We start from the raw sequence: 25,709 nt of genomic DNA on the forward strand, positions 1-25,709 counted from the left end.
AGAAGAGAACAGCTGGTCCGTCCCCATACCCAGCCAGGTGGCAGCTGCACAGCGGCTGTGCACGTGGCAAAGGCCAGGTGAGGCGGCCCCATCAGAAACACCGGTGGCTGTTCCGGCCCCGACAGACCCACTCCAGGGCAGGGGAGGGGAGGAGGAATGAGGCTCTGAGAGCAGACCCTGGGACAGGGGGAGACAGGCCAGACTGCACAGCACCTGCCTGCAACCCCCCAGTGGCATTTCAATTAAAGCCACAACCCTGCAGACCCCACCTTCTCCCAAAATGCTTTCAGATCAATTGTCCCGGAGCCTCGCTTCCACTAAAAATTACCTGTTCGTGGTGGTGTTTAGGAAGAGGTCTGTTGAAGGAGCGGCTACACCCTCTTTTGGGGATGTAGCCAATGCGACTGGGGACAAACAGACAGAAAGGGCAGGTAAGGGATGCACAGGGGTGGGTCGGTCACCAGGGAGTGGCAGACACTCACGCTCCTCCTTACGCCCGGTTCCCCCCAGTGTCTGACTAACCCCAGAACAGTGAAACCATTGTTTTGCCCCAGGATGGGGAAAGAATGAAATTCAGGATGTGGAACAAGGTGACCTATTTATAAAGCCTCCTTTCACCTGAAGATCACGTAACTTCCCTCCCTCTGCCGCCCGTCTCACACACCAGTGGTGGCAGCCCAGGATTCTGCAAGAGAAACATGCCCCGAGCGATCTGCTATTTTATCAGAATGAACCTCTGCAGCCTGGCTCAGCCGCTGCCTGGGCTCTGCCTGCTCACTGGGCTCCTGTGCTCCCTCCAGCATCCTGAACATGAGTGGCAGGGACACTCTTGGTGGTGGAAGGGCTCAGGGAATGCTCCGTGCTGGCTGGGCCATGGAGCCCCTGGCAAAGGGGCCACCACCAGCAGGGCTTGTGACACGTGGTTACCACCCTCCACCCCTCACCCTACCAACCGCCAACTTGAGGAGGGACCCCTCAAACAGGGATATAAAAATAAGTCTGTGCCCCTAGAATCAACAGGATCCTTCTGGAAAGTTCTGACAAGTGATTTTAGAGAGAAAATCCCACACGGTCCAGAGCTCTAGCCCCTGACCTCAAAAGACCCAAAATGCACCTGCTGTAAACGCCTATGGAAGGGCCCAGATGACTCACAGCACTTTCAGAGGGCTCGAATCAGTGGAGCCACGGCCTGGGAAACCAGCATGATATTCATACAGAGACTGAAAATTACAATAAATCGCAGCTGTAGCCTAGGCAGGGTGACGAGGACAACGAACTGTGCCTGGTGCAGACGAGAAGCCAGTTCTTGGAGGGACCCCAGGGACAAACAGCAACCTTCCCGAAAGGTGACCCAGATAGCAGCAGACATGCTGTCCCACGGCAATGGGAATAAAACGTAGACTATGGACCACCAACACTGCCTGGTCTCGGGGGTCACACACTGGGTCCACCTGGTTCACACAGGAGGTGGGGGCGCCCCAAAGAGTGGAGGCAGAAAGGCAGGGCCAAGAGCAGCTCCACGGCCACATCTCCAAGAAAAGAGCCACCAACAGGATACCCACGGGACAGGCTCAGAGACCTGGTGCTCCTCGCCCTCTGATCCCCAGCAGCTCCCCAGAAGGCAGGAGATGGGAGCTTGAGGCAGGGTGGATCCGGTGGGCCCAGTGACTCCCAGGAGGAGGCTCTGCAGAGAAGCTGGTTCTCTGGAAGGGCCTTGCTCCAGCCTAGCCTCCCGAGGGACTCCAGAGCTCAGGGTTGCCTGGCTGAGAGGAGGAGGCTGGAGTGCATCCAAAGTCTGCCACTTCCCCCCAACAAGGCAGTCTCCTGGACACAGGGGATCCAACCAAACCCAGGCTTTCAGGGTGCCAAGGCCTGAATGGGAGGCAGTGACACACTGACCTCTCTCTGTGGGATGTGCCAGCTGGCAAAGGTCACCTCTGGGAGTGGTCCTTGGGTCACCCTCATGTCCCTCCAGGGATAATAAGCAGGAGGGTAACCAGGAAGGGCCTGGGGAGAGGATCTGAGGACTCAGGAAGCATCAACCCAGAGAGATTTCAGGACTCATCACCAGTGAGAGTCAGGGGGCCAGGCATCCACGCGTTCCCCCCTGAGGCCCAGGCGGCTGCCCTCAAACCACCTGGGGGAATAGGAAGGGCAATGTTCATGATTTCACCATAGAATCGCCTAACTAAAGCTCCAGGCACAAAGTAGGAGCTTCATACATGCCGCTCCCTGCCCTCCCCTTGCTGCCTCTCAACACCTGAGGCTATCGGGGGACACCTGATAGCTTGGAATCTTGAATGCCAAGTGCAGGAGAGAGCACTCAGCCAGGGAATGCCATGGCAGGTGCTGGTCCTACAGCTCACAGGGGTGACCCAAGTTGCTTGGCCCCGTCACCAGACCCACAGGCCTCCCTCTATCTGGCAGTGAGGAAAACAGGAAAGGCCGTGTTTTACAGGAGTGGTTCTCAAAGTGGGGTCTCAACCCGCAACATCAGTCAGCATCACCTGGGAACTCAGAGATGCAAATTCCTGACCCCGTTAGACTTTCTGGATCAGAAACTCCGTGGGGTGGCCTGAATTCTAGAGCCCTCCAGGGCACTATGATGAGGCCAGAGATTGAGAACCACTGGTTTCAAGGAATGATGCCTCAACAGTTTAGAATCTCAGATCTCTATTAAATGAAAACTATCAGGATTACACTTGTATCAGAATTTTAAAAAATTATCTTGATATGAAATATTTCAAATGTTAGACATTCTCATAAGAAATCTCAATACAGAAATGTAAAAAGCATAGTGTTTCCTCTCACCTACTGCCCAGGGAAGCACAGAGGTGTGTCCTTCTAGAACATTCTGGTGCATATGAGAATAGTCTATTTACAGCAAAAGATCACACTGCAGATACGAATCCACAGTTTGCTTTTTCCATCGTAATATATTAGCTCCTCCATGAAATTTATGTTAGTGGCTGCATAATATCCCATTATGTGCTATTATAATTTTGGTGACATTCCCTCCTAGATGGACATCTAGGCTGTTTGCTGTAATCACGGTCATGTGTGGGGAGTTAATTATTTCTCCATAACAGGATGGCCTTAGAGCAGCTTCTTTTAATTTAGTTCACAGCCACCTCTCCTCTTACCGCTCTCAAAATCTTGGACCTCGGGACCATCCGCCCCACCATCCACTTTTAGAAGAAAATCAAGTGTCCAAGTAACCCACCTCCAGGTTCCTGATATTTGCAACTGACTGAGGCAAGCCCAGGGTGGTGGGGAGTGTCTGTGGAGATAGCTGGACTGGAGGTTTCTCAACTGGACCTCGACTGGATCTCGGCCAATGAACCTGAGAGGATTCTGAAAGGACTTAGGCTGTGCGCCTCCTTGTGCAACCCAATCACCATTTCCCGTGTGGGATTTCACGGAACTGAGCAGGATGCCAAGGGAGGGGTAAATCCCGGGGCCTCCCAGGCAGGTGGTGAATAAAAAAAAGACTTCAACATACTTTTCAGGCCACAGTAACCTTCGGGCACTTCCTCTTATATGGCAGAGGTCTCCCTCCTCCAATTCCATCAACCTGGAACACACGGGTCAACACTCAAGAGGGGAGGGTCCCAGCAAGTTCAAGGGCAGTGAATAAATTCATCCTCAACTTCCCAGGCAAGTAGAAAGGCCTGGGGGCCAGAATGGCATGGCACCAGCTCATCACATATAGGATAAGGCAAGGAGTGTGGAAGTGCCTCCCCAGCTAGCAAGTGGAGTATTACCCACCAAAAATGCTAATGGGGGCTGGGTGTGGTGGCTCACACCTATAATCCCAGCACTTTGGGAGGCTGGGGTGGACAGATCTCTTGAGCCCAGGAGTTCAAGACCAGCCTGGATAACATAGGGAAACCTTGTCTCTACAAAAAATACAAAAATTAGCTGGGTGTAGTGGTACATGCCTATAGTCTCAGCTACTTGGGAGGCTGAGGTAGGAGGATTGCTTGAGTCCAGAAGGTTGAGGCTGCAGTGAGCCAAGACTGCGCCACTGCACTCCAGCCTAGGCAACAAAGTGAGACTCTGTCTCAAAAAAACAAAAAACAAAAAACCTGCTAATGGGAAGGATCTCTGTACAAGAGGGCAAGGGAAAAGTTTTCCTATGTCAAGTGAAAAAAGGGTCATAACTGCATCTGCCCTGAGACTAAAACCTAGAAAAAACTGTATTGGCATACTCAGGAGAGAGGTGGAAAGGAGCCTGAAGAAATGAAAATGTCGCTGTGTTTAGAGTGATGAGCTTATGAGTTCCCTCCCTTTTAAATTTCTTTACTGTTGTTTTGTTACTGTTGCAAAAACACAAATGGATGAGCCCGAATGTCCATCGATGGACGCATGGATAAACAAATTGTGGTATACACATTCAGTGGAATATTATTCAGCCATAAAAGTACTAGTGCATGCTACAGTGTGAATGAACCCCAAAAACTTTAGATTAATGTGAAGGAAGCCAGATATAAAAGGCCACACATTGTATGATTCCCTTTCGATGAAATGACCAGGATAGGTAAATCCATAGAAACAGAAAGCAGACTGGTGCTCGCCTGGGGCCAGGAAGCAGGGGGACGGGAAGTGGCAGAGGTCTCTTTTAGGGGTGATGAAACTGTTTTGGGACTCAAGCCTCTTTTAGGGGTGATCAGACTGTTTTGGGACAAGACAGAGGTGGTAATATACCATATTGTGAATGGACTGAATGCCACCGAATTGTACTCTGAAAAAGATGAATGTTAGGTGAATTTCAGCTCAATAAAAAAATAAATAAATAAATAAATGGATGAAAAATGTCCACCTCTCCAAGATCCACATGGACAGGGGGTGGGTGTGGATGGGGGTGCAGGGCAGAGAGAGGCACAACCTGGCTGGTTGGACTGGGCTTGTTAGCCCAGAGTTACACAAAAGGACACCGTTAACGACGCTCAGATGTGGGGAGTAAAGAGCCTTTGAGAGCAGAATTGCTGCAGGCCAGGCCTCTGCCCCTCCCCTTTCTGTTCTCCAAAGGAAAAAGTGCAGTGCCGTGGTTTGGCAGCCCTTGCTGCCCCGAGACAGCACCTGTAGACCGAGTTTCTCTGGAGTTCGGGATGTGTGCCTGCATCTCCACCCCCGGGCCCAAACTGTGGTCTGGGGAGGGGATGACCCTGCGGGCTGGCGGGGGATGAGGACATGGGAGAACCGATGTCAGGGTGATCCCTACCCTGGGAACGAGGCAGGATGAGGCAGGAGAGAAACGTTTGGATTCCTAGGCGCCTACTTTCTCACTGAGCAGGTTGACACCCTGAGGCAGCTCCAAACTGGCAAAGGCCCTACCTTCTGCTATCAGGGAATCACCCAGCCACCGGGATCCTCCGTGCTCTCCCACGGATGATGCTGGAGCCTGACCGCCACTATCAGCTGTACCATGGAGTGTCTGCCCACAGCTAGGGGTGCCCCAGGCTGATCACAGGGTCTCTGGACTTGTCGCTATGCAAACCTCTTCTCATGGGCTGCATTTCTTCATTCTCAGGTGGAGGGATCATCACTCACAGGCCTGGCACAGCCATGCCCACGGATCCTCTCCTGGCCAGGCTAGCTCACACGGAACATGGGAAGCCGGCTGAGAACTCGACCATCCGAGGCCTGTGCGCTGAGTTGCTTGCTCATCCATCCCACAAGTATCTGTTAAGCCCCTAAGACAGGTTAGAATGAGCTTCTCAAGACCTTGCTTTGTTTCTCAGTCCCTAAGTGCCTCAACAAGGTGGCCAATTCAAAAACACAGGCCAACTAGGCTGGGCACGGTGGCTCACACCTGTAATTCCAGCACTTTGGGAGGCTGAGGTGGGCGGATCACCTGAGGTCGGGAGTTTGAGACCAGCCTGACCAACATGGAGAAACCCCATCTCTACTAAAAATACAAAATTGGCTGGACGTGGTGGCGGACACCTGTAATTCCAGTTACTTGGGAGGCTGAGGCAGGAGAATCACTTGAACCCGGGAGGTAGAGGTTGCAGTGAGCTGAGATTGCACCATGCACTCCAGCCTGGGCAACAAGAACGAAACTCTGTCTCAAAAACAAACAAACAAACAAACAAAAACAAAAACAAAAACACAGGCCAACGTGGTTAGTGTTCAGGAAGGGAGAAGAGGCCTTCCCCTGAACTGCTAGAAAACATCTTCCCCAAGGGGAAACTGGAAGGAACAAACAACATGGACAAGATGTCACCGGCAGAAGTGACCCAACCCGAGAGATGGTCTGGCAATGTTCAGCTGGTGAACAGTGGGAAAACACCCAAGTCCAAATAATGTGCCTCAGGGCTGGAATTCATTCCAAAAGTATTAAGCACCTACTGGATACACAGAACAGGCAGAACTTGCTGCCCTCAGGGAGCTTACTGTCTAGTGGGGGGAGGCAGGCAACATCCAATCATTTGAACAATGAGTGCAAAAGCTTCAGGGGAAGGGGCTGCTGGCGGTGGTTCTGCCCGCATCTCCGAACTCTCCCCCAGTGCCTCCCCCATGCCCTTGGGAAGCGGTGGCAGCTTGGGCATAGGTCTGCAGTGTACTGGTGGGGAGGGGTTTGTGCGCCCTGCTTCTCTGTTCTGACGCCAGAGGGCCAGGACCTAAGCGCTGTGGGAAGTTTCTCAGAAAAGTAACTTGGATCTGGGGTGTGCCTATTCCATTTATCACATTTTGAAAACACAAGGGGAAAAAAGGGGAACTGGAAAAAAGGGAAATTGGCCCAATATCCATTGAATGGGCTAGTCCAGGACAGCAATCAGGGCCGGAAGAGGAAGAGACAAGAACAGAGGCACTTGCTTGTCCCGGCAGAGTCAGCCCAGTGTTGGAAACTGAAGCCTAGGACTGGCCTTTTGAGCTAGACAGTCTTCTCCCGTTCCTGCTCTGCCTCCCCGCACCGCGGCCAGGTACACATGAGGACTACAAATGTGCATTTCATGTGCTCGCCTTGCTGGGCAGAGCTGCTCCGCGACATCAGACAGGGTGCCTTGAGAAAGGTATTTCCTCTGCGAGCTGGACTTTCCATAAAATAAAAAACAGCAGCATGTTACCTTTGCAGGCAGAGGGGCGAGCAGGGGACGGTTGCATCCCACGCCCCTCAGTGGCAGGGAAGGCCAGCCACATCACAGCACAGGCGGCTCAGACCACAGACCCAGGTGCTGTGGGGACCCTCCCCAGCCCCACAGGCTGCTGTCTTCCCGCCAGGCGTGGAGTTTCCACAGCTGGAGGAGGACCAACGTCCTCTCCGCCGAACACACTATTTCTAACATGGTCCCAAGTTTCCGTTCCCATATCAAAAGCGCCTCTTTTCTGCTGAGGCAGCAAGACCTGCCAACAAAACAAGCCGCTGGGACCCACGTTTTCATAACACAACGCCTTGCCTTGAAATGCACTACAGTGAATCACTGAGGTTTAATTGTATCGGCAGCTGGGCCGGTGGCAGGAATCCGTGTGAAAGTTAGACCGCGGGGCTCGGGCCAGTCCCCAAACACCAGTGTCCCTGCCCTCCCCACCAGGCCCCTCCTCTGCTGATTGACAGCACCCCTTCTCTAGGCCCCCAAATGGAAAACCAGACAGGAGTGAGAGCCTGCCTAAGGACAGTCTGTCTCCTTTCTTGAGAACAGTTCCTGTAGGGGCGAGGGAACTGGTCACACTGTGTGCCCTGCACCCGGTGACCCTAGGGCAGCCCACAGACCATCACCCAGGATCTTGCTGGAAATGCAGAGTCTCGGGCTACCAGCCCTGAATGGCACTGGCCCCAGACCTCTGGGTGACCCGCGTGCCCAGCTGGTTCAGCGCTGTTGGTGGGAGTCCTCCCGAGGTGGGGGGCTGGAGGAAACACACATGAGAAGCAAAAGGCGGAGGGGCTTCCATCCTTCTCCAAGTCAATCCTAAAATACAACTGACCTGAACCAGCCACATCTAGAGGCTGACCTGTGCCACGGAAGGAGCAGGCAGCATCCCCTGTCCTGCCACCAGGTCCACAAGAATGGGGGGCGGGGCACATAAACAGGCTGTGATCCCCTTGCCCAGACCCTGTAGAAGCTGTCAATCACTCGGGGTCTGGGAAGACAGAGGTCAGGGCAACCCTGCTGGAGGCCCCTCCCCTCCTCACAGGCTCCCCGCTCTCCACCCTCCAAGCCCCTGACAGGCCCTCTCAGCTTCTCCAACGGTCCCTTAGACACGAGTGGCCACACCAGCCCTGCTAGTTCTTAAGAACCACATGAGTTATAACGACGTGCTTTTCACTTCAAACAACCCCACCTGACAGGAATCCCATCTGTGTGGGATCTTCCAGTGCCCCCTCCTCCACGGAGCCTTCCCTGGTTGGCCTCCACTGCCGCCGTCTCAGAGCACCTCTCCTTTGGCTCCAAACTCGCCCCGGAATTCTCTCAGGACCCTGGGTCCTGCCAGAACCTGGCCTGGCGGTCAGTCACGGCCCTGAGTCCTAGTTGAAGTCCACGCCCCACCCGAGACCACCCACATGTGGCTGGCCAGTGAGCGTTCTCATGGTGTCCCAGATACCTACCGGGGGATGTGGAGTTCTCGAATGTTCCAGGCAAGTGCCTGGGAAAAGACCCAGGAGAAAAGCCCCACAGGTCCTCACCACTGGGGGAAAAATGACAGAAGAGGGGTGAGGGCAGCACCTCCGGAGCCCCCGCAGTAGGGGGCCTCCCTGCTGTGTCCCCAGGCCTGCCTTGCCTGGGCTGGGTCAGCCCTGGCCCGAGCAAGCTCCACCGTCTCCAAGGGGAAGCGGCCCTTGGTTACCACTGGCCTGGAGAACCAGAAGGCAAAACAAACACTGGAGGCCGCTCCCGGGCCCAGACTTGCTCCTCACTGCTGGGAACAATTACAAGGTAATCGGCCAGGTTTTCCAGAGTTCTCCAGAATGGGGCCAGGGTGTCCACACTCCTGTCCTGCGGCTGCTGTGCCCTCCCCAAGACCCGGAGACCCCCTCATCCCATTCAGGAAAGCACAGCAGAGCAAGGCGGGCGCCCCCCAGGAAGTCGGGGCGAAGGCAGAATTGTGGCCCGCGCCACCCATGTTTCACAGCCATGAAGTCACATGGGGGAAGTGACGCCCCCCTCAGACCTCAAAAGGCGGCACTGAAGACCCCAGCCCTGCCCGCAGGGCCAGACTCAAAGGTGAAGCCGGTACAATTCCCTTCCCAGACCCTTTTCCAGCCGTGGCCAACTCTCTGGTTCCCAGGCAACTTGTCCTGAAATGGAACAGAAACTCACAAGCAAAAGAGAAAGTACACTTCCTTCTGGGAGAGGCCGGGGCTGGCAGGAGAGTGGCCAGGGCAGCATCTGGCTGTGCCCCCTGCCCTCCCCAGCAAGTGCTGTCCTGGGGGGCCTTAGGTGCAGTGACCCCCACAAGTGCTGTCCTGGGGGGCCTTAGGCACAGCCAGGATAGCCTGGGCATGGATCCCCAACTGCCTCCTGTCACAGTACACTCAGAGCCCCCAGACAGTCACGAACCTCCTCCCTGGGGACAGGGTCTTCCCCTGGGCAGGGGCACCCCACAAAGGGGTCCCAGGGAGCCCACAGCCGGGGTCTTGGCTATGTCCCAGGTTTCCCTGAGCAGAAGCCTGAAGAAACGGGGTAGGGGAGAGCGGAGTGATAACCCCCTACCAACTCCCTGTCTCCACGTCTTGGGGGAGGAGGGAGGGGACAAGGGACCTGCAGGGAGAGATGTTGGCCCCTCCCCCATCTGAGCACTCAGTGTCTTCCAGGAACCAATTCAAGCCATGCTCTCTCTTCCCTGCACCCCAGCTGAGGAGGTGGGAGCATCTCCATCCCTGCCTTTTTTCAGAGACAGGTTGCTGACCTTGGCCAGAGTGTTAGCAGCAGATCCATAGCCCTTCTGCACAGGAAGAGACACCAGGTCACTCTCTTAAGTTACCCCCCCGCCCCTAAAGGCACTCTTAGATACGTTTTTCCCCGTGCTTGTCTCTGGCTAGGGCAGCTGCCCTGGCTTCATGGGGCCTCCTCCCAGGAGAGAGACAGAGACAGAGTAGGGGAGCATGAGGAGAATGAAGGGAGGCGGGGAGAAGGGCAGTTCATCCTTTCCAGTGGCTCTGCAGCCTCCACGGATGTTGGCTCAGGGCCCCAGTGGCCAGGGTGTCCCCATCAGGAGGGTGGCCTGAGGCTCTGAGTGGGTGCCACCCCCAGAAAGGCACCTAAGTGGGGACCCCACCTCCGCAAGGCTGGAGGCACAGCACTCACAGCTGAAGGGGAGAAAAGCCCGCAGAGGGCTGGGGTGTGAGATTAGGGTGCACCTCTCCCCTACCCCCAGCCTTGCCCTGTTCTCCCATCCCCCCAAAGAGGGCTTCCTGTCTCCAAACCACGGAGACCTTAAAGTTAAAACGAGTGAACAGTCTCACTGGCTAGGTGGGCAGGTGGCTGGCCAGGCGTGAGGTGCCCGCCCTGGCCACACTCCTCCCTTGAGTGTCAGGAGCCCTCTCCTCTTCCCCCCGCTAAGCCCCCGGCCTTGACCTCTTAGAGGGTCTTCAGAGCCAACTCCTGCCCTCCACACCACCTCAGAGGGGGAGGCCGTTGAGTTGGAGCTAATACCGGGGATTAGAGGCTCAGATCCTGACTTCGATGTGCTGATAACATAAATGGACCGTTTCCAGGATAACCAGTTGGAAACGACCAGAAAGCACCCCTTCCCCTTTCGTGTAGGCCCCTCGTCATCTCTTTCCACTGGGACAAGCAGAACTGATGGAGGAGTTTCTTAGAATGTCATGAGCATTTGGGGCAGTGATGCCAGGGAGAGCTAGAAACATGGTCTGCAGCCAGATGCCAAGGGCCTTGAGTGCCACGATAGGGAGTCAGGCCCCAGCGCTGCAGAGCAGCCCCTCAGTGGGGACCAGCAGGCACCAGAAGGGGAGGTGGCAGGTCAGAAGACTCCTTCCCCAAACTCACCCACACCCCCCTGGGTCTCTGGACAGAGACTATAGAAAGAAGTATAAATGGAGATGGAGGGCTAGTGTCCCCCTCTTTCCGGGGAGCAGTGCAGTTCCACCACCTAATGATAAGACAACGAAGGGCAGTGGTTCCCTGAATGCAGCAACCGATGCCCTTTTATTATCTCAGAGTGAGGGACCTGCCCGAGCCGGCCAGGAGTTGCGTCCTCACTAGCCCAGCACTACGGGTAAACCCAGGCAGTGGCCTCCGGCCCCTGCCCCAGCCCCAGACTCTTCCTTGAATGCACACAGGCAGATGATCCCCCACTCCTCTTTCTTTCTTTCGCTTTGCGGGAAGTAGTAAAGAACCAGGAGGAAAAATTAGAAAATTGGTTTTCAGTAAACAGCAAATTCAAAGTGAGTTAACAACCCAAGAAATAACATTTCAAATCAACAGCATGAGAGAGCGCTGCTCATTTTTCACCTACAGAGATGAGAACAATAAACGCCTACCCTGGAAGACTGCAGAGAGCCTCAGAGAAGAAAATGAACAGACACGAAGAGTCTAACAGTTCCCAGCACACAATAGGTCCTCAAACAGTGCTGGGTGCTTACACACCTTGGCATGAGGCACCCCTGAGTACCTTGTACTTGATATGTATTCATGGATTAGGTGGTGGCTATTGTGTGCACATGACATTCGGAGGGTAGAAACTCCAAAGATCATCTTCCAGCCACTGACCAAGGGACTAGAGAGCGACAACATTCTTTCTTTGTTTTTGCCACCGACAGGGTCCTGCCCTGTTGCCCAGGCTGGAGTGCAGGGGCGCAATCATGGCTCACTGCAGCCTCAACCTTCTGGGCTCAAGTGATCTTCCCACCTCAGCCTCCCAAGTACCTGGGACTACAGGCACGCACCACCACGCTCAGCTAGTTTTTGAGTTTTTGTAGAGATGGGATCTCGCTCAGGCTGGTCTTGAACTCCTGGACTAAGTAACCCTCCCACCTTGGCCTCCCGAAGTGCTGGGATTACAGGCGTGAGCCACTGCACCCAGTCCCACAATGGTTTTTTTGAGACAGAGTCTCGCTCTGTCACCCCAGGTTGGAGTTCAGTGGTATGATCTCAGCTCACTGCAACCTTCGCCTCCTGGGTTCAAGTGATTCTTCTGTCTAAGCCTCCCGAGTAACTGGGATTACAGGTGCTCACCACCACACCTGGTTAATTTTTGTATTTTTAGTAGAGACAGCGTTTCACCATGTTGGCCAGGCTGGTCTTGAACTCCTGACCTCAGGTGATCTGCCCACCTCAGCCTCCCAAAGTGCAGGGATTACAGGCGTGAGCCTGTAATTGTAATTTCTACAGGCCCCGTAGAAATCAATATGGCAATTCCTCAAAAAACTCAAAATAGAATTACCATATGACCCAGCAAATCTACTTCGGGGTGTTCACTCAAATAAATGCAAAGCAGGGCCTTGAACAGGTATTTGTACACCCATCTTCATAGCAGCATTGTTCACAAAGGCCGAAAGGTGGAAGCGACCTGTGTCCATGGACAGATGAACGGAAAAGCAAAATGGGGCCCATCCCCACGATGAAATATTACTCAGCCTTAAAACGGAAGGACATTTTGATACATGCTATATGAGTGACTCCTGAACACGGTATAGGAAGTAAAGTAAGCCAGTCACAAAAAGACAAATACTGTATGACTGCACTTACATGAGGTACCTAAGACAAGCGGATCCATAGAGACAGAACGTTGAATGGTGGTTGCCAGGGACTCCAGGGAGCAGGAATGGGGGGTCAGGAATGGGGCACAGAGTTTCCATTGGGGAAGATAAGAAAGTTCTGGAGATGGACAATGCTGATGGTTGTACAACAATATGAAGGTACTTAATGCCACTGAATTCTTAAAAATGGTTTTAAAATGGTAAATTTGGCCAGGCATGGTGGCTCACGCCTGTAATCCCAGCACTTTGGGAGGCTGAGACAGGTGGATCACTTGAGGCCAGAAGTTCGAGACCAGCCTGATCAACAAGGCGAAACCCTGTCTCTACTAAAATTACAAAAATTGGCCAGGCACGGTGGCTCATGCCTGTAATCTCAGCACTTTGGAAGGCTGAGGTGGGCGGATCACCTGAGGTCAAGAGTTCGAGACCAGCCTGGCCAACATGGTGCAACCCTGTATCTATTAAAAATACAAAAATTAGCCAGGCATGGTGGCGGGTGCCTGTAATCCCAGCTACTCGGGAGGCTGAGGCAGGAGAATTGCTTAAGCCCAGGAGGCGGAAGTTGCAATGAGCCGAGATCGCACCACTGCACTCCAGCCTGGGAGACAGACTCTGTCTCAAAAAATAAATAAAATAAACCGTTAATTTTATGTTACATGTATTTGCTACAATTGAAAAATGCTTTGTTTTATATAAAAATAAACAGAAACCTGAGATATGGAGATTAGGTGATGAAAGGAGTCCCTCTGTCCTGATGCCACTGGGACAAAAGTGAAAAAGTGTGAAGGAATGTGGCCGAGCATCCCTGCCCAGGCCCCACCTGCCTCTACGCCAGTCAACAGCCAGGTCATCTCTACCTTCAGCTGTTTTCCCAGGAGCCACGCTGGAGAGGAAAACCAGCTGGGCAGAGGGAGAATGTTGCTATTTATTTGGCTCATGGGCTCCTTGGGCCTCTTTGGCAACCTCTTCTCCTTTCCGTTGGAATAAAAAAAAAAAAGGACTGTGCTCTTCCCTGGGCCGCTTTGGGGGTCAGCCTACACTGGATGAGGCTGTTCACAGCAGGCTCACACTGCAGGCACTTCAGGAAGCTGGCAAGGAGGGCTGGGTATGGTGGCTCACGCCTGTAATCCCAGCACTTTGGGAGGCCGAGGTGGGCGGATCACCTGAGGTCAAGAGTTCAAGACCAGCCTACCCAACATGGCCAAACCACGTCTCTACTAAAAATATAAAAATTAGCTGGGCATGGCGGCATGTACCTGTAATCCCAGCTACTTGGGAGGCTGAGGCAGGAGAATCGCCTGAACCCGGGAGGTGGAGGTTGCAGTGAGCCGAGATCACACCACTGCACTCCAGCCTGGGTGACAGAGTGAGACTCTGCCTTAAAAAAAAAAAGAAGCTGACAAGAAGACAGAATTGGCAGGAAGTAGAAGTGGACTTGAAAAAGGAGATAAATGCATATAAGACCAGGCCCTAGATGGCTAAGAATTGGGGACGGGCTGCTGTCCAGAAAGTGACACATGGCTGTGCTGGTCCCTCTGGGAGCAGACACTGAACGGGGCAGACCAAGATTCTCACCGAAGAAGGTGGGTTCCATGTTTCTGGCCATTTTTCTGTGGAATATGCACCCGGGAGGCTGATACTTGGACCCTGGGTGTTTGCTGTGCCTGACGCAGCCCATGAGGGCAGGAGCTCAGTCAGCACTTGTTGGTGGATAGCACTGAAACCAAGTCTCAGCCACGGACCCCAAGATGGGGCCCAGGCCAGGACCACCCGCGGCCGATGCCCTCTCCTGCTGCCACCACACTTCCTGTGGTCTCCGTCACCCTCCACGCATTCAGGCTGCAGAAGCAGCAAGCTGACCTCACGCCTAGACTGCAGGGAAAATGCTCTTGCAAAATCATGACCTCCTAATCGATAAATTGAATGGGCCTAAAAAACAAGCATCCTCTCTCTACCTCTCAACTGTATCTGAAGATACCACCATGCCCTTGGCCTGAAATGCTCCTAGCTTTGTGACAGTATGTGAGTCACTCTCTAAGGTTCTGTCCCAGCTCCTCTGCCTGTTCTTCCTGCTATTTTCACACAGATGTTTTGGAGGGTCTCTCCCTCCACAGGGCCTCCCTCCGTGGGATCCTTTGCTCTCATGGCGCCAGGGAGTGTCTGCTTGTGAACTTGACGTGTCCACCAAATACCGCTCCCAAATAGCGGGGACCCTGCCTCCACTCATACATCCCTGTAGACTCAAACGGCCCCCTCCTGGCCTCTACAATGCTGCCAATTTCTATCATCAACCTCCAGTTCACCCAGATTCAAACCCCTCGTCTCCCTCGATTCCTCCTCTTCTTGGCTTTCCACATTAGCACCGAACGTTGTAAATTGCTCCCCCCATAATTGCTCACTCCCACCTTCACTCTCACGGCTTAAGTCATCGCTTGCAAGGCCACTGCAAGAGTCTCCAAGTCCCTTAGATCTCAGCCCACTCAAACAGATCTTCCTAAAACGCTCCCATTGAGACTTTTTTTTGGGGGGGGGGTAGAGATGGGGTCTCACTATGTTGCCCAGGCTATTCTCAAACTTCTGGCCTCAAGCAATCCTCCCGCCTTGGCCTCCCAAAGTGCTGGGATTTATAGGCATCAGCCACCTCGCCTGGCCAAGGCTTTTTTAAATTTTGAAAATCTGTAATTCAAAGATGTACAAAAGAGTCACATATTTTCAACACTCAAAACAAACTGTCAACAGTTTGGCACATTTGTTTTCGGTCCTTTTATTACACAATAGTCAAACAGCCAGAGGACTGGAACAGACAATACAGAGAAAAAGTAAATGCAAACAGTAAGTAAACTTGCAGGAAAAGAAGCTCAACCTCCCAAGGAGACAAAGGGACATAAAAGAAAAGCAGTAATGAGATCGCATGTTGCACCCTCCAGATTGCTACAGAGTCAATACAGAGATGGTGCCTCCTGTCTACAGGAAGCGGAAAGCAAGTACCAACGTGGCTGGTGGGATCTGAATCCAGTATCTTCGGGGAAATGAACGGGCAACTGATCCAACAATTCCACCCCTGGTGCATGAACCCATAAGAACAAGAGTGCCGGTTGGCCACGGTGACTCACGCCTGTAATCCCAGCAGTTTGGGAGGCCAAGGCAGTGGATCACCTGAGGTCAAGAGTTCGAGACCAGCCTGGCCAACATGATGAAACCCCGTTTCTACTAAAAATACAAAAAATTAGCCAGGCATGGTGGCGCACGCCTGTAATCCCAGCTACTCGGGAGACACAGGCCAGAGAATCGCTTGAACCTGGGAGGCAGAGGTTGCAGTGAGCCGAGATCGTACCACTGTACTCCAGCCTGGGCAACAAGAGCGAAAGTCCGTCTCAAAAAAAAAACAAAAAAAAAAAAACAAAAAAAAGGCCAGGTGCAGTGGCTCACGCCTGTAATCCCAGCACTTTGGGAGCCTGAGGCGGGTGGATCGCGAGGTCAGGAATCGAGACCATCCTGGCTAACACAGTGAAACCCCGTCTCTATAAAAATACAAAAAATTAGCCAGGCGTGGTGGTGGGTGCCTATAGTCCCAGCTACTCGGGAGGCTGAGGCAGGAGAATGGCATGAACCTGGGAGGCTGAGTTTGCAGTGAGCCGAGATCGCGCCACCGCACTCCAGCCTGGGGGACAGAGCGAGACTCCGTCTCAAAAAACAAACAAACAAAAACAAACAAACAAACAAAAAAACAAGAGCACCAGTAGCAGAAGGAGATCCATAAACAGGTGTTTATGACAGAGGTGCGGCCACTTCCTGCCACTCCAAATCGAGTGCACGGTCATTGACAAAGGTCACTCAGGCAGGCCGCTCTGATATGTCTACACCATGAACTGTCGTTATGCAGCAATAAAAAAGACGAGGTAGAACCACATCAGTGAGCCTGGAGACACTTCCACAATCATTCAGCAGGAAGATCATGAAAGAATATGAAAGGAGAGCCCATTCTAATAAAATAATGGCATCCCCAAAGATACAGACATACAGGTCAGTGCAGGCAGGGAGGTATGGAACTATTCTGGGTGTATCATCCTTCAACAAAAGATTTATGGGGTTTTTTTAAGTATGTAAAAAAAAGACACAGAAAATTACAAGTGTTGGCAAGGATGTGGAGAAACTGGAACCCTTGTGTATCATGGATGGAAATGCAAAATGGCGTAGCCACTGCACACAGTAGGGTGGTCCCTCAAAAAACTCAGAATGATGATTGCACGATCCAGCGATGTACTCCACACTACTGAACTGCACGTCTTAAATGGTTAAGATGGTAAATTTTAGGTTTTTGTATAGTTTACCACGATTTAAAAAAACAGTTCAGAAGGACATGCTCCAGTCTAACATCAGTTTGGGAAGGGAGAGAGAAAGGAGGGGAGGAAGGGAAGAGGAAAGGCAAACCCAAAATACTCCCCCAAATGTGTCAGGTGAAGTTAGGCATACGTGTGTCCGCGTGACAAGGTTGGCTGGCAGGACGTTACTGTGGTTTCCTTGGGGTGGTAGGAGTGAGGAGACTGGCAAATCTTTATTATTATTATTATTATTATTAGATACATATATATATATATATATATATATTTTTTTTTTTTTTTTTGAGATGGAGTTTCACTCTTGTTGCCCAGGCTGGAGCACAGTGGCACAACCTTGGCTCACTGCAACATTCGCCTCCCGGGTTCAAATGATTCTCCTGCTTCAGCCTCCCGAGTAGCAGAGATTACGGGCATTCACCACCACGCCCGACTAATTTTGGATTTTTAGTAGAGACGGGGTTTCACCATGTTGCCCAGGCTGCTCTCGAACTCCTGACCTCAGGTGATTGCCCACCTCACTCTCCCAAAGTGCTGGGATTACAGGCGTGAGCCACTGTGCCCAGCCTGGTACACCTTTATGTGTACGTATCAGGGGTCATTCAGATTCTTCTAGATGAGCAATCACCTAGGAATTATTTACGCCACTGATCTCGGACAAACTACAGTGAGAAGAGACGCCTTGTGTCCTCAAAATGGAGGTAAGAGACCCAGCAGATGGTCAGGTTTCCCTTTTCCTCTTTGCAAAAACGTGCAATCACCTGCTCCTGGGCCACTCTGAACCCGCTGTCCTGTTATCCACAGCAATTTTCTCCCTGGACTCTAGGAATCAGTCCCAGAAAAGATTCCAAAGGCCTCATAGTATCCAAGTTTTGAGAAGAAAGGTCTGCAGAGTCACACTACCCACAGAACGTTCTCTTCTACCTCCATACCCAAGCCCACCATCCCCATGGCCCCACCGCCATCTGTCCGACGACGAGATCTGGGAGGTCTCCTGGGCTCCAGCACTAACTTCTTTCTTTCTTTTTTTCTTTCTTTTCTCTTTGTTGTTGTTGTTGTTGTTGTTGTTTTTGGGACGAGGTCTCACTCTGTCACCCAGGCTGGAGTGCAGTGGTGCGATCTCAGCTCACTGCAACCTCCCCATCCTGGTTCAAGGGATTCTCCTGCCTCAACCTCCTGAGTAGCTGGGACTACAGGCACCTGCCACCATGCCTAAGTTTTGCATTTTTTTTTTTTTTGTAGAGACAGGGTTTCACCGTGTTGGCCAGGCTGTCCAGCACTAACTTCTGAAGGGTGGCCAAGCCCATCTTCCCAAATGCTCTCCCCTACTCCCTTCCTCGATCCTCTCACCTGACCTACCCACCACCGTGTGTCACCTCCCCTGACCTCTCCATCACTGCCCTCCAGCCCTCAGCATGAAGTTCCTGGAGCGAGACACCCACACCTGTCCACCTGTCCACCCATCCACCTGTCCACCCGTCCACCCATCCACCTGTCCACCCGTCCACCCATCCACCCGTCCATCTGTCCACCCGTCCACCCATCCACCCGTCCATCTGTCCACCCGTCCACCCATCCACCCGTCCACCCATCCATCTGTCCACCCGTCCACCCATCCACCCGTCCACCCGTCCACCCGTCCATCTGTCCACCCGTCCACCCATCCACCCGTCCACCCATCCATCTGTCCACCCGTCCACCCATCCACCCGTCCACCCGTCCACCCGTCCACCTGTCCACCTGTCCACCCATCCACCCGTCCACCTGTCCACTCATCCATCTGTCTACCCATCCACCTGTCCACCCGTCCACCTGTCCACCCGTCCATCTGTCCACCTGTCCATCTGTCCACCCGTCCACCCATCCACCTGTCCACCCATCCACCCGTCCGCCCGTCCACCCATCCATCTGTCCACCGGTCCACCTGTCCACCCGTCCACCCGTCCAGGATCTCGCCTTTCCTCCCTCTGCAGCTGCATCTCCCCCCAGCCACAAACCCCTCAACCAGCGGCGCTCAGGCCCCGTGCAGACTGAACCACCTGCAGTGCTCCTCACGCTGCTTCATACAACTGCCCTTAGGTATCTTCAAGTCTCCCACTTGGGAGGCCGTCCCCGCCACCCTGTCCCCCAAGCGAACTCCCACACATCTGCCAGAGTTCTGGCAAGTCTTTCTGCCCTTTACTGGCAAACTCCAGCAAATGTAGGGTCCGCCCCTATTAGGGCAGAGCAGTGGTTTTCAACCGGGGTGATTTTACTACCCTCCCTCCCTTACCCCAGTGTACCCCAGGGGATTTGGCAATGTCTGGAGACACACGTGGGGATCACAAGTTGGGGTGGCGTCTGGTGGGTGGGGGCCAGGGATGTTGCTAAACGCCCAGCAATGCCGACAGGCCTCACATCGACAATTCCCCTGCCCTGTGTCAACAGTGCCATGTTGGGAAGCCCTGATGCAGAGCGAGCTTCAGCTGAAAAGATGCAGGGTATTCCTGGGACAAAACCAACTTCACATGCCCAGAAGCACCACCTAGGACCCGACACCTGTGGCCCTGTGTCAGCTCCACGGCTCTCCCAGGCCAGAAGGGAGGTAGTGAGCTGGAGCTCGGTGCTCATCCCAACGCGCTCATCAGCCTCTGGGTTACCCCGAATAAGACGTTTACCTCTCGGGCCTTAGAGTCCCTGTTTATAAAACGGAGCACTGAAAGAAACCAGCTCTTCCCCGAAGTGGCCTTGACAGATTCTTAAGGCACCTGAAATCATATCTGAGCTGGGAAAACATCACATCCCTCCTAAAGAGTCCTAAACCCATCAGCATCTTAAAGGCTCTGAGAAGTCCTGCAGCACAGAAACGCAAGGGTTCTGTTGAACTCTAGCGGTTTCCAAACTTGAAGAAATGGGACATTCTTCCCAGAGTACATCTTTGCACAACATCATGAAGGATGACAGTTTGGAGGACCTCCAGATGTCTTTGGGCTCAGCTGCTTCGAGATTCTATTGATGGGCCGGCCCTGCCTCCTCCCTCAGCCCCTGTACTGAATCCTTCAGACAGCCACGTTCGTCTGGCTCTAAAGAAGGGGGCACGAAGGTGCGCGGCAGAACTGAGATGTTTCCGGTGTGAGGTATGGGGCCGTTCATCACCTGCTCCAGCTAAGCGAACTCTCTGAAACATCCACGCCACAGCCCCCAAATCCTCCCAAAGAGCAAGTGTGACTGGAGCCCCCCATTCACCAATCCCAGGTCAGGGGCTTGCACTCTGGTGAGAAACTGAGGCTGGTCCTGGGCCCCGTTAGGGCCCGTCCTCTTAAATCTAGACCAGAGTTGGGCAAATGATGCCCAGGGGCCAAATGTGGCCCACCGTCTACTTCTGGAAGTGAAGCTTTGACTGGCACACGGCCGGGCTTACGTGTTGTCTGTGGCTGCTTTCACGCTACAAATAGACTTGAGTAGTTGCGGCAGACACCATATGGTCTACAAAGCCTAAATCGTTACCATCTGGCCCTTTTGCTGACCCTTGGTTGAGGCCTTAGGAAATGGTGAAGAAACGGGTCAAATCTCTCCCCCAAACTCCCCCAAGACTCTGTCCTACTGGCTCAGGTGCCTGCATCCTGGTGCACTGGGGTGGCCAGCTGCTCCCCAAGCACAGACAAGCACTCAGATCCTGCCATCTGCCCAGCTCATGCCCAACCCTACCCTCCCGGTCTGCCCGCTCTGCCTCGTAAGGTGCATTCCCCATGGCGCAGCCTTTCCTGGGCCCCCGGTGACACCCCCTTCCCTTTACATCCCAGAACCTCATTTCCAGAAGCTACTATCCTGCTTCAGTTATGCACTTGCCTGGCGATCGACTTTTAAGCGTGTACCCGCCAAAGACATACATACCCATGCATACGTGATACTCACGCATACATGATACTCACATGCTTCTGTATCAATAGATTATATACGTTACAAAACACACATCCCCAAAATAGAAATGAAACTGGATGAGATAAAAATAGCTGCCCACACTTGGGTGGATCATCCTGTGAGTGGCCGCTCCGGAGGCCGTGGGCTTAGAGGACCATCCTGGGACCCCCTAGGACGTGCTGCCCATGGGCATTGGGGGTTGTGCTAGTCTCTTCCCCAGGAAATGACAGCAGACGCATCTAAGAATGAGGAACCATCCCAATGCCCTGCCCCGAGCACCTGCCCCTAAGCCAAGACCCCCAGGTGCAAGGAGGCTGGGGTTCTCGGGACCCAGGTGCCTTTCCAATCTGGAAGACTGGAAAAGGGCGGCAAGCAGGAAAGAAGGGGTTAGGGTCCCCCCCTCCACCTAAAAAAGGCGCCAGCTGCTCCCTTGGCAGCAAACACCCTGCTGCATCCACGGGGATTTTTGTGTTTTGACTCAGAGGCAATAAGCCTTTCCGATTAAACCAACACAGACTAAACTGCAGGAATGAGGAAGGCCCCTCAGCAGCGGCGGGCTTGCCATTTCTGCTCGGCCAGGGGGAGGAAAGACGGTGGATGGTCAGGCTGCTGTTTTTCTCTGGAGGCAGCTGACCAAGGGTGGCTCAGCCTCAGTGGCTTCCTTCTGGAAGGTGGCACAGGAGCCACAGCAAGGCCTCTGGTCCCCCAGCTTCTTGGCGCTCTCAGACTCACACCCCACGTCCCACTCGGAGCCCACCCAACCCTCCCTGACCAGTCCACCAGGGGGAACATTCGGCCACATGCAGACGTGATCCTGGCGGTCTCGAGGTGAACCTCCTACCTCCCCATTCCCTCCGGTCACGCCTTTAGCCACGGTGCCCAGGCAGTGTGAGGTGACCCCTCCAACACCACCCACTGACTTTTCTGTGGCCCCTGCAGAGACTCCAAGAGCTTCCATGAGGCCCAGTCTGAGTGGCCCCTCGGTGTCTCTACCTCCAGTGCACAGGGAGAGTGAGGATCAGAAAAGCAACCTGCCCAGGCCTGGGGGTGGTGCTGACCTTTCCAAGAGTCCCAGGGGATGGTTCTTTGTTCTTCAAGAAGTCTTCTCATGAGCGCCAAAGCCCAACCAAAGAAAGGCAGGGAAGACTAAATTCAGCCTCACCGAGAGCATTCCACCTGACCTTCCCACACGGCGGCCGGCCCAGCCACCCTCCTAGGGACAGATGGACTAAGGGACATGCAGAGGTGGAGTGGGACAGGTCACTGTGACCTCGTGGAGCCCACACTCCTCCTGGCCAGGACCCAGGACACTCTGTCACCTCCTTCCCCCATTCTCTCCCGCCTGCCCCACTGGTCTTCTGGCTGTTCCTGGCGCCTGACAAGCTCCTGCCTCAGGATCTCTGACTTCCCAAGTCCTCTGCCTGGCTCTGGGCACACTGGGCCTGAGGCCCCAGGTGGCCGTTCCCCCACTTCCCTCACGGCTCTGCTCTGAGGTCACCACGTCACCGAGGCCTTTCTCAGCCATCCTGCCCAAATGGCAAACGTCCTCTGCCCCCGTGCCACGCTCTGAGCTTCCCCATGGAACTTCACAATGGTGTTCACTTGGTTATCTGCTCAAGACCTGTCCCCCTATGAGAACACAGGGGCTGGAACTCAGTCTTGCTCACACTGTGCCTCAGGGCCTGGCACAGTGCCTGGCACAGAGTAAGTGCTCAATACATGCCTGCTGAGTGACTGACTGTTCCACGGTGCCACCTGCCCACACCACCATGCGCTGCAGAAATGCCACTCCCATAGAAGCAGGGCCTAGGGTTTCCCACACCACCTTCCCAAAGAGATGGGCAGGCATCCATCTCTCTGTCCCCGACCTGCTATGGAACCTTCCCCACTGGATCCAAAGCTCTCCTGCCCCAGGTCTGCCCTCCAGGCCCCTCATTCCTTGAGAACTCACTCCCGAAAGGTGGCAAGAGCTCAATCTTACACAGCCCAGACTGTCCCTAGAGTGCAGGGCTGGTGAGGACCCAGGGAGCAGGGACAGCTCTCCGTCTGCACTGGTGGAGGCAGAGTACAGGTCTTCTTGGATGCCCAGCGCCCCGGCTGGGGGAAGCCCAGTCTGCAGTGAGAGCAGAGGAAGCTTCATCCAACTCCACGTGCTGAGCTCTGGAGTCCCAGCTTCCACCGAGTGCGGCCACTGCATCCGCACCAGCTGTCCGTTCAGGAGGCAGCGGCAGCAAGACCCAGTACAGACCTGCTCACAGGCGCCTCCGATCCACCAGCCGGGTGTCCCTGCTCCCCCACTCCACTCAGTTTTCCAAGAAAGCATGTGTCTGGTCTGGATCCGACAAGACCATGCTGGCTCCACGGCCAGGCGAACAGACTTGTCCCAAACACGACTGTCTGGCCCGGTGGCGGCTCTAAGAAGTCCAGGGCCACAAGTGTTTTTGTCAGAGTGAGCCGTGGCTCGGAGGTGGCCGCGCTCCTTCCCAGAGAGAGTCTGGGCTCCAGGAGACGCTGGCTGGCCGCTGCCTCCTGCCAGGAGCCACACACAAAGTGCCCTTTATAGGAACAAGACAGGCCGGCCACTGGCAGTTTCAGCCTCAGGGAAACCCAGGTTTGGGTTTTCTCCGAGGGCACAACCAGGCTTTTGTCTTGACTCCCCCTCCCCACCCAAGCTGGTTTCCTCGTCAGACACACCGAGTCCTGGGCCCACGGCCCTCCGAGCCGACCCTCCAGAGGCTGGGCACAGACAGACACCGTGGAGGACAGCCAGGGACGTGCACCCAGGCACCAGACGCCCCCACGCTCATCACAGCCTCCCTGAGGACCTACCACGTGCTGAGCCACAGGACAGCAGCGGAACTCACCAGAGCAGAGCCGCAGATGGCACACCACCAACGGCTAATCGGAGCACGATTCATCCATACCATGAAGAGCTGTGAGTCCCACTACGTGCCGGCTCCACATGGTGATAAAGACAAAGTCCCTCCCGCCAGGGCCCATTCCAGCCACGTCAGAGGCGCCCACTTGCCGGAGGAGAAAAATACGAGATTATCTACCAGAAATATGGTTCCCCACTTTGGCACACACAAAAAAGATATGGACTGAAAAACCTAGGAAAAAAGGTGGGGCCGTGACGGAGCAATCAGGCTCAGAGCAACCAGGCTGGCCCGAGGAGGGTTCCGCAGCCCGAGTTTGGGCTGTGAAGGAGAGCTTTGGGTAGTCACCCGCAAGCGGCCCACCTCCTCCGGGTCTGCACCCTGGCTCTCCTTCCTGCAGGAAAAGACCCCCTGAATTTCCCATGGGCCACCGAGAGGGCGGATCCAAGAGGAAGGGATGGGAGAAGGCCCTGGTTCCAAGGTACCACATGGCGCAGCCCCTGCCGTCCATGGGCAACAGCAGAAGAAATGTATTCCTCATCACCCTGGAAACTGGCAGCAAAATGGCACTGTCTCACTGAGGCCTGGAGGACCAGCCACCTGGGGGACCTCCAAAGGCCAAATCCCCAGAATCTGCCCAACATGGGCTCTCGGTGCCTGGAGATGCACGGGCAGCCATGTGTTCGAGACCATCTCCATGCAGGGAGGCGCGTCTGCCATTCTCCCTTCTCCGCTTCGTTCACATCTGGATTCCACAAAGATTAAACACTGAGCTTCAATGAAGTCCCTGCCTGTGGACAGGGCTCCGGGCCTCCATGAGGGCAGCACAGTCCACCGCTGACTTCTGACCTTCAAGGTCAGCCTTGGTACCCAGCGCCAGGCTGAGCACCCTCTGAGATCCCCTGAGATCTCTGCCAACGGGCCCTGAGGGAGGCTCCACAGCCAGCCAGGGGGAGATGTGGAAAGTCCCCAGCGACTCCACGGAGGGCACATCCACTGCTGAGTGCCCCGCCAAGGGGCTGGGGCCAGAGAGGGGCCCAGTGGAGCCACAGCCCCCCTCGGCTCAGCGGGAACTAGAATGTTTCATCCAGACACTCAAAGCCACCAGCCCAGCCAGGGTACTTCATGAGAGCAAAAAGGCTGAGTGCGGGGACAGAGGCCCTGTGGATACCCCTCTCCAACATGGCAGCGGGAAGGAATGTCCGGCAGGCGGTTGCAGAGGTGGCAAAGTCCGCGAAGGCCGGAGCTGGGGAGGGGCGACCGCCTGGCCCGTCCACCACTGGCATCAAAGAGTGACAGCCAGACACTGTCACTGTGGGGAAGGTCACATCTGGGTCAGTGCTGGCGGCACGGGAAGGGAGTGACCTATTTCCAAGGCCCATTCAGGAACCTCCTTGCGAGCCCAGACGTCTGACGCAGCCAGACAACAAAAGAAAGGGGCTGAGAAGAGTGTCCGGGCGGGTGGGGTGGGTGCGGGCTCGAGGTGTCTGGTGACCTAACGGCGCTTCCCTCCACGTCAGGGCTGCCTGCCCCCGCTGACCATCAGACCTGCCAGAGCAAGACCCAACCTCCGAGTCACCGTCCCTCTCCGACACCTGCCACCTTGGGTGCTGGCTCTCCTCAGCCTCCAGAACATTCCAGTCACAGTGGAACCTGCAGGTGGTCCCGGTCTCCCCAGAATCTGGCCCAAGATTTCTCCCCAGCCCACCTCCCACCTCTGTCCGCAACGATGCCACTTCTCAGGGGCTTGAAAGAAAACTCATCAGCTACGAACCCTGAGCCCTCATCACGATTGCCATCCCTCCTCAATTAACCATCAGATTAGGGCTTTAAATGCCTCTGGCCAAGAGCCCAGTAGGTGACAGATCGCGCAGGTGAGCAGGCGCCTTTCGGGACAGGAATAACCAAAGAGAATCTGCTGAAACATGCACA

The 25,709-nt window shown here is 54.4% G+C and overlaps 1 protein-coding gene across 4 annotated transcripts in view; it reads right to left on the reverse strand.

The window, feature by feature from the left end:
• Window positions 1-25,709, reverse strand: part of SPSB1 (splA/ryanodine receptor domain and SOCS box containing 1) — a 75,033-nt gene that overhangs the window by 20,402 nt on the left and 28,922 nt on the right. The window contains exon 1 of one of the 4 annotated variants that reach the window (XM_045381195.3): window positions 8,552-8,767. The exons of the other annotated variants lie outside the window; for them this stretch is intronic. The gene's annotated coding sequence lies outside the window, so the exon portion shown is untranslated. Of the gene's footprint in view, window positions 1-8,551; window positions 8,768-25,709 lie in introns of those variants that run through there. 4 annotated transcript variants of the gene reach the window in all.

Source organism: Macaca fascicularis, chromosome 1, assembly GCF_037993035.2.
Source record: "Macaca fascicularis isolate 582-1 chromosome 1, T2T-MFA8v1.1".
In the NCBI taxonomy this organism is placed as follows: Eukaryota; Metazoa; Chordata; class Mammalia; order Primates; family Cercopithecidae; genus Macaca; species Macaca fascicularis.